At 40.5% G+C, this 8,228-nt stretch overlaps 1 pseudogene; it reads right to left on the reverse strand.

Moving 5' to 3' along the window:
• Positions 1 to 5,813: 5,813 nt before the first annotated feature.
• Positions 5,814 to 6,653, reverse strand: LOC131497248 (small ribosomal subunit protein uS2-like; annotated as a pseudogene).
• Between the last annotated feature and the right edge of the window lie 1,575 nt (positions 6,654 to 8,228).

Consider the following 8,228-nt stretch of genomic DNA (forward strand, 5'->3'; position numbering starts at 1 on the left):
GCTCCGCGCAAACACCCAACTCTGTGCTTCTGCGGAGCCAAACCTCCTTCAGTGGATCTGACTCCCTCCCGCTGCCACAGGGCCCCTCCTGAAGTGGATCACCTAAGGAGAAGCGAGCTAAGCCTGCCCCTCCCGCCCCCGTGCACCTTGCCTACCCACCCCAGCTAATACGCCAGATCCCCAGCACCACAAGCCTGGCAGTGTGCAAGTAGACCAGACGGGTCACACCACCCCACAGTGAATCCCGCCCCTAGGAGAGGGGAAGAGAAGGCACACACCAGTCTGACTGTAGCCCCAGCGGTGGGCTGGGGGCAGACATCAGGTCGGACTGCGGCCCCGCCCACCAACTCCAGTTATACACCACAGCACGGGGGAAGTGCCCTGCGGGTCCTCACCGCTCCAGGGACTATCCAAAATGACGAAACGGAAGAATTCCCCTCAGAAGAATCTCCAGGAAATAACAACAGCTAATGAACTGATCAAAAAGGATTTAAATAATATAACAGAAAGTGAATTTAGAATAATAGTCATAAAATTAATCGCTGGGCTTGAAAACAGTATAGAGGACAGCAGAGAATCTCTTGCTACAGAGATCAAGGGACTAAGGAACAGTCACGAGGAGCTGAAAAACGCTTTAAACGAAATGCAAAACAAAATGGAAACCACGACGGCTCGGATTGAAGAGGCAGAGGAGAGAATAGGTGAACTAGAAGATAAAGTTATGGAGAAAGAGGAAGCTGAAAGAAAGAGAGATAAAAAAATCCAGGAGTATGAGGGGAAAATTAGAGAACTAAGTGATACACTAAAAAGAAATAATATACGCATAATTGGTATCCCAGAGGAGGAAGAGAGAGGGAAAGGTGCTGAAGGGGTACTTGAAGAAATTATAGCTGAGAACTTCCCTGAACTGGGGAAGGAAAAAGGCATTGAAATCCAAGAGGCACAGAGAACTCCCTTCAGACGTAACTTGAATCGATCTTCTGCACGACATATCATAGTGAAACTGGCAAAATACAAGGATAAAGAGAAAATTCTGAAAGCAGCAAGGGATAAACGTGCCCTCACATATAAAGGGAGACCTATAAGACTCGTGACTGATCTCTCCTTTGAAACTTGGCAGGCCAGAAAGGCTTGGCACGATATCTTCAGTGTGCTAAACAGAAAAAATATGCAGCCGAGAATCCTTTATCCAGCAAGTCTGTCATTTAGAATAGAAGGAGAGATAAAGGTCTTCCCAAACAAACAAAAACTGAAGGAATTTGTCACCACGAAACCAGCCCTACAAGAGATCCTAAGGGGGATCCTGTGAGACAAAGTACCAGAGACATCACTACAAGCATAAAACATACAGACATCACAATGACTCTAAACCCGTATCTTTCTATAATAACACTGAATGTAAATGGATTAAATGCGCCAACCAAAAGACATAGGGTATCAGAATGGATAAAAAAACAAGACCCATCTATTTGCTGTCTACAAGAGACTCATTTTAGATCTGAGGACACCTTTAGATTGAGAGTGAGGGGATGGAGAACTATTTATCATGCTACTGGAAGCCAAAAGAAAGCTGGAGTAGCCATACTTATATCAGACAAACTAGACTTTAAATTAAAGGCTGTAACAAGAGATGAAGAAGGGCATTATATAATAATTACAGGGTCTATCCATCAGGAAGACCTAACAATTATAAATGTCTATGCGCCAAATACCGGAGCCCCCAGATATATAAAACAGTTACTCATAAACATAAGCAACCTTATTGATAAGAATGTGGTCATTGCAGGGGACTTTAACACCCCACTTACAGAAATGGATAGATCATCTAGACACACAGTCAATAAAGAAACAAGGGCCCTGAATGATACATTGGATCAGATGGACTTGACAGATATATTTAGAACTCTGCATCCCAAAGCAACAGAATATACTTTCTTCTCGAGTGCACATGGAACATTCTCCAAGATAGATCATATACTGGGTCACAAAACAGCCCTTCATAAGTTTACAAGAATTGAAATTATACCATGCATACTTTCAGACCACAATGCGATGAAGCTTGAAATCAACCACAGGAAAAAGTCTGGAAAACCTCCAAAAGCATGGAGGTTAAAGAACACCCTACTAACGAATGAGTGGGTCAACCAGGCAATTAGAGAAGAAATTAAAAAATATATGGAAACAAACGAAAATGAAAATACAACAATCCAAACGCTTTGGGACGCAGCGAAGGCAGTCCTGAGAGGAAAATACATTGCAATCCAGGCCTATCTCAAGAAACAAGAAAAATCCCAAATACAAAATCTAACAGCACACCTAAAGGAAATAGAAGCAGAACAGCAAAGGCAGCCTAAACCCAGCAGAAGAGAAATCATAAAGATCAGAGCAGAAATAAACAATATAGAATCTAAAAAAACTGTAGAGCAGATCAACGAAACCAAGAGTCGGTTTTTTGAAAAAATAAACAAAATTGACAAACCTCTAGCCAGGCTTCTCAAAAAGAAAAGGGAGATGACCCAAATAGATAAAATCATGAATGAAAATGGAATTATTACAACCAATCCCTCAGAGATACAAACAATTATCAGGGAATACTATAAAAAATTATATGCCAACAAATTGGACAACCTGGAAGAAATGGACAAATTCCTAAACACCCACACTCTTCCAAAACTCAATCAGGAGGAAATAGAAAGCTTGAACAGACCCATAACCAGCGAAGAAATTGAATCCGTTATCAAAAATCTCCCAACAAATAAGAGTCCAGGACCAGATGGCTTCCCAGGGGAGTTCTACCAGACGTTTAAAGCAGAGATAATACCTATCCTTCTCAAGCTATTCCAAGAAATAGAAAGGGAAGGAAAACTTCCAGACTCATTCTATGAGGCCAGTATTACTTTGATTCCTAAACCAGACAGAGACCCAGTAAAAAAAGAGAACTACAGGCCAATATCCCTGATGAATATGGATGCAAAAATTCTCAATAAGATACTAGCAAATCGAATTCAACAGCATATAAAAAGAATTATTCACCATGATCAAGTGGGATTCATTCCTGGGCTGCAGGGCTGGTTCAACATTCGCAAATCGATCAACGTGATACATCACATTAACAAAAAAAAAGAGAAGAACCATATGATCCTGTCAATCGATGCAGAAAAGGCCTTTGACAAAATCCAGCACCCTTTCTTAATAAAAACCCTTGAGAAAGTCGGGATAGAAGGAACATACTTAAAGATCATAAAAGCCATTTATGAAAAGCCCACAGCTAACATCATCCTCAATGGGGAAAAACTGAGAGCTTTTTCCCTGAGATCAGGAACACGACAGGGATGCCCACTCTCACCGCTGTTGTTTAATATAGTGCTGGAAGTTCTAGCATCAGCAATCAGACAACAAAAGGAAATCAAAGGCATCCAAATTGGCAAAGATGAAGTCAAGCTTTCGCTTTTTGCAGATGACATGATATTATACATGGAAAATCTGATAGACTCCACCAAAAGTCTGCTAGAACTGATACATGAATTCAGCAAAGTTGCAGGATACAAAATCAATGTACAGAAATCAGTTGCATTCTTATACACTAACAATGAAGCAACAGAAAGACAAATAAAGAAACTGATCCCATTCACAATTGCACCAAGAAGCATAAAATACCTAGGAATAAATCTAACCAAAGATGTAAAAGATCTGTATGCTGAAAACTATAGAAAGCTTATGCAGGTAATTGAAGAAGATATAAAGAAATGGAAAGACATTCCCTGCTCATGGATTGGAAGAATAAATATTGTCAAAATGTCAATACTACCCAAAGCTATCTACACATTCAATGCAATCCCAATCAAAATTGCACCAGCATTCTTCTTGAAACTAGAACAAGCAATCCTAAAATTCATATGGAACCACAAAAGGCCCTGAATAGCCAAAGTAATTTTGAAGAAGACCAAAGCAGGAGGCATCACAATCCCAGACTTTAGCCTCTACTACAAAGCTGTCATCATCAAGACAGCATGGTATTGGCATAAAAACAGACACATAGACCAATGGAATCGAATAGAAACCCCAGAACTAGACCCACAAACGTATGGCCAACTCATTTTTGACAAAGCAGGAAAGAACATCCAATGGAAAAAAGACAGTCTCTTTAACAAATGGTGCTGGGAGAACTGGACAGCAACATGCAGAACGTTGAAACTAGACCACTTTCTCACACCATTCACAAAAATAAACTCAAAATGGATAAAGGACCTGAATGTGAGACAGGAAACCATCAAAACCTTAGAGGAGAAAGCAGGAAAAGACCTCTCTGACCTCAGCCGTAGCAATCTCTTACTCGGCACATCCCCAAAGGCAAGGGAATTAAAAGCAAAAGTGAATTACTGGGACCTTATGAAGATAAAAAGCTTCTGCACAGCAAAGGAAACAACCAACAAAACTAAAAGGCAACCAACAGAATGGGAAAAGATATTTGCAAATGACACATCGGACAAAGGGCTAGTATCCAAAATCTATAAAGAGCTCATCAAACTCCACACCCGAAAAACAAATAACCCAGTGAAGAAATGGGCAGAAAACATGAATAGACACTTCTCTAAAGAAGACATCCGGATGGCCAACAGGCACATGAAAAGATGTTCAACGTCGCTCCTCATCAGGGAAATACAAATCAAAACCACACTCAGATACCACCTCACGCCAGTCAGAGTGGCCAAAATGAAGAAATCAGGAGACTATAGATGCTGGAGAGGATGTGGAGAGACGGGAACCCTCTTGCACTGTTGGTGGGAATGCAAATTGGTGCAGCCGCTCTGGAAAGCAGTGTGGAGGTTCCTCAGAAAATTAAAAATAGACCTACCCTATGACCCAGCAATAGCACTGCTAGGAATTTATCCAAGGGATACAGGAGTACTGATGCATAGGGGCACTTGTACCCCAATGTTTATAGCAGCACTCTCAACAATAGCCAAATTATGGAAAGAGCCTAAATGTCCATCAACTGATGAATGGATAAAGAAATTGTGGTTTATATACACAATGGAATACTACGTGGCAATGAGAAAAAATGAAATATGGCCTTTTGTAGCAACGTGGATGGAACTGGAGAGTGTGATGCTAAGTGAAATAAGCCATACAGAGAAAGACAGATACCATATGGTTTCACTCTTATGTGGATCCTGAGAAACGTAGCGGAAACCCATGGGGGAGGGGAAGGGAAAAAAAAAAAAAAAAAAAAAAAAAGAGGTTAGAGTGGGAGAGAGCCAAAGCATAAGAGACTGTTAAAAACTGACAACAAACTGAGGGTTGATGGGGGGTGGGAGGGAGGGCAGGGTGGGTGATGGGTATTGAGGAGGGCACCTTTTGGGATGAGCACTGGGTGTTGTATGGAAACCAATTTGACAGTAAATTTCATATATTAAAAAATAAAAAATGAAATAAAAAAATAAAAAATAAATAAATAAATAAAAAATTAAAAAAAAAAAAGTTGTGAGGAATACTGGTACGTTATTTTTGTAGATTGCCCCTCTAATGAAATTTACTGATTATTATTTCATGATTAGACTTACAGTTATGGGTTTTCTGGATAAAGACAGACGAGCTACCATGACATTTTTATCACCTAATACCATACCAAGGATGTCCCGTGTACACAATTTATCACTGTTGGTGTGGATCTTGATCATGTGGTTGAGATAATAGTGTTTACCAGTTTTTGCCACTATGAAGGTTGTTAAGGTCGCTCTTCTTTTTTTTTTAGAAGTGGTTTGTCTTCCATCAACCTTATTTCCATTTTGTTTGCCCTTGTGGAAAAGCAGCTAAGACCACTCAGTGGTGGTGTGTGCCCGTTCAGGGGACTGAGCAGTGGGAGACGCAGACCAGTCCTCAGCGGCAGGCTGAACACTCTAGTCTTTAATAGGGAACCGCTTAATATCCATACCTGCACACCTTCAGACCAGTCTGTGACTTCAGGTTGTGTAGCAGCGAACCCAGGAGCTGGAGAAGTCCCCTGACCCTGAAATTCCTCCTCAGGTCGTAGCTTTTTCAGGAGCAGCTTGCCTTTCAGTTTCGATCTCTTCAAAATCTGCAAGATCAGTCATCACCTCTCATGGGTCTTCACAGGAAATGGTGCCACACATACGCAGAACTTCCCAAGCCAGCAACCACCCCATCAGACCCACTGAGTCACTGCAAGGGATGACAAAGTTCACATCGCACAGAGAAGAGTCTGTGCCACACAGAGTGATGGTAGGCACTCTGAGAGGCTGGTGGTGGTCAGCCCCGGGATCAGTAACCACCAGAAGTCTTGGCTTCTGGAAGACTGCCTGGCTTCTGGTTGGTGAAGGTTTTGGGAGTGAAACAGCCAGCAACAGGAGTGGCTCCGGTAGCAGTAACAAACTTCAGCACAGCTCACAGGTCAGTATTCCTAGATGATAGGACACTGACATCAGCAGGATTTTCAATAGCAACAATGGTACGAGCTGGCAGCAAAAGCTTCTCCCAGATTCTCTTCAGGTTTATGATGTAGATACCATCACTTTTCCTTTTGTAGAGGTACTGTTCATCTGGGAGTCGAGGTTGGTGAGACCTAAGTGGGTTTCTACTCCAAGAAATTTGAGGATATCCTCCTCTTTCATTTGCCGGACATCAAGGCATTGTCAAAGTTTCCCTTAAAGTTACTATAGCAACACAGAACAAGGCTGTATAGACACCTTCCTGGGTAGTGCAGAAAGGCAAGGTTGTTCTTCCTTCTGCTTTCAATACTGTCATTTTGCTAATAAGTCACTATGTGCAGCTCATATTTAAGGAGTGGGAAGTTATGCTCTCCTTCCTTGAAGACAGTGGGTCCATATAAATGTTGTGAATTTTCCAGCATGCGGATTCACCTCTTTTCTCAAGCCACTTATTTAATTAATACTTTGTATCAATATGGACTCAGAGATATTTAGTTTATACTTTGAGTTATAATTCAGTGGGTTTTTCTTTCTTTTTTTTTTTTTGGTTGTTGAAAATGTTCCAACTTTGGCCATCAGAAGTTTAGTCAGCTCTGGTGTCCCTTTAACATATCCTCACCCATGTGTTTTGGTTGTTCTTCTGGCTATTTGTTATTGCTTGTTTTTGAGCACGTCCTTAATTTCTGGCAACATGAGACAGCTCCAGACCCATCTTGTGTATTTCCCGCCTCCAAATCATGGAACTAGTCAATTTCCAAGGAGCCTGAGTTCTTTATACTAGAGACACGGATTACAAACGAAGACCTGGGCCTTAAAGGTGCTCACTGATGATACAGTGTTGTTGCTCACTGGTCTTCCCAGTTGACAAAGGGTATGTAAGTGTGTACACTAACCTGTGGATATGCACATGTCCAGAAACATATCTATACGTAAACATTTGTTTCTATAGTAAATTACAGGAGTTCAACCTTGGTCACAGTGTATAACCTTTTATACAGTTTTGAGTTCAGAGATTAATAAAATCCTTTTATGATTCAAGGATTAAATCATGCACGCAAAACACGCTACTTGGATTAGCAACAGATCAATATGTAAAAACACTCCATAATTTGGCAACTATCAATTTAAAACTCTTGTTCTTAAAAGTGGTTCAAAGGTCCAACACTGTATTCTTCCAGTGTGTAAATTGTACTGCACATTGTTCCTTCTGGCACTGAGTTTTCGAAACCTCACAGAGTACCATTTTTAGGCAAAGCAACAATAGAAGCATCTGTCCATGCAGGGGAGGTAAAGAGTAGGGTCAGTTTCAGTGTTAATCATCTGGCAAGACAGTGATACTAAGACTCATAGTCTAAAAATAAAATATCTTACAAACTGCAAACCTGCAACACATGATTTTTACACCTACTTACTAGAAAACTAAGGCAAGAATGTATTAATTTTGAATAAGGTAATATGAAAACAAGAATGCATTTTTGCTAACCTACAAAAAAAAAAGTTCTACTACAATTCAGAAAAATTTTATAAGACAGAGACCTAATGCTCATTGAAGAGAAGAAAAGAAATATACTTACTAAGTTAGCAATTATTCAGAGGAAATTAAATACCCAATTAGGGGAAAGGTGGCATGTGTAAGAAAAAGGAACATCCTCAGATAACACTGATAATACCAACCATTTGACAGAGAATAACCTTTTAAAAATTTTACCTGTGACACTTTTATTCAGCTTATTCTGGGTGCAGTGTAGTGTACATTAATTTCCACTTCGTATTTTGTCA

The sequence above is a fragment of the Neofelis nebulosa genome, chromosome 1 (genome assembly GCF_028018385.1).
Source record: "Neofelis nebulosa isolate mNeoNeb1 chromosome 1, mNeoNeb1.pri, whole genome shotgun sequence".
Lineage (NCBI taxonomy): Eukaryota > Metazoa > Chordata > Mammalia > Carnivora > Felidae > Neofelis > Neofelis nebulosa.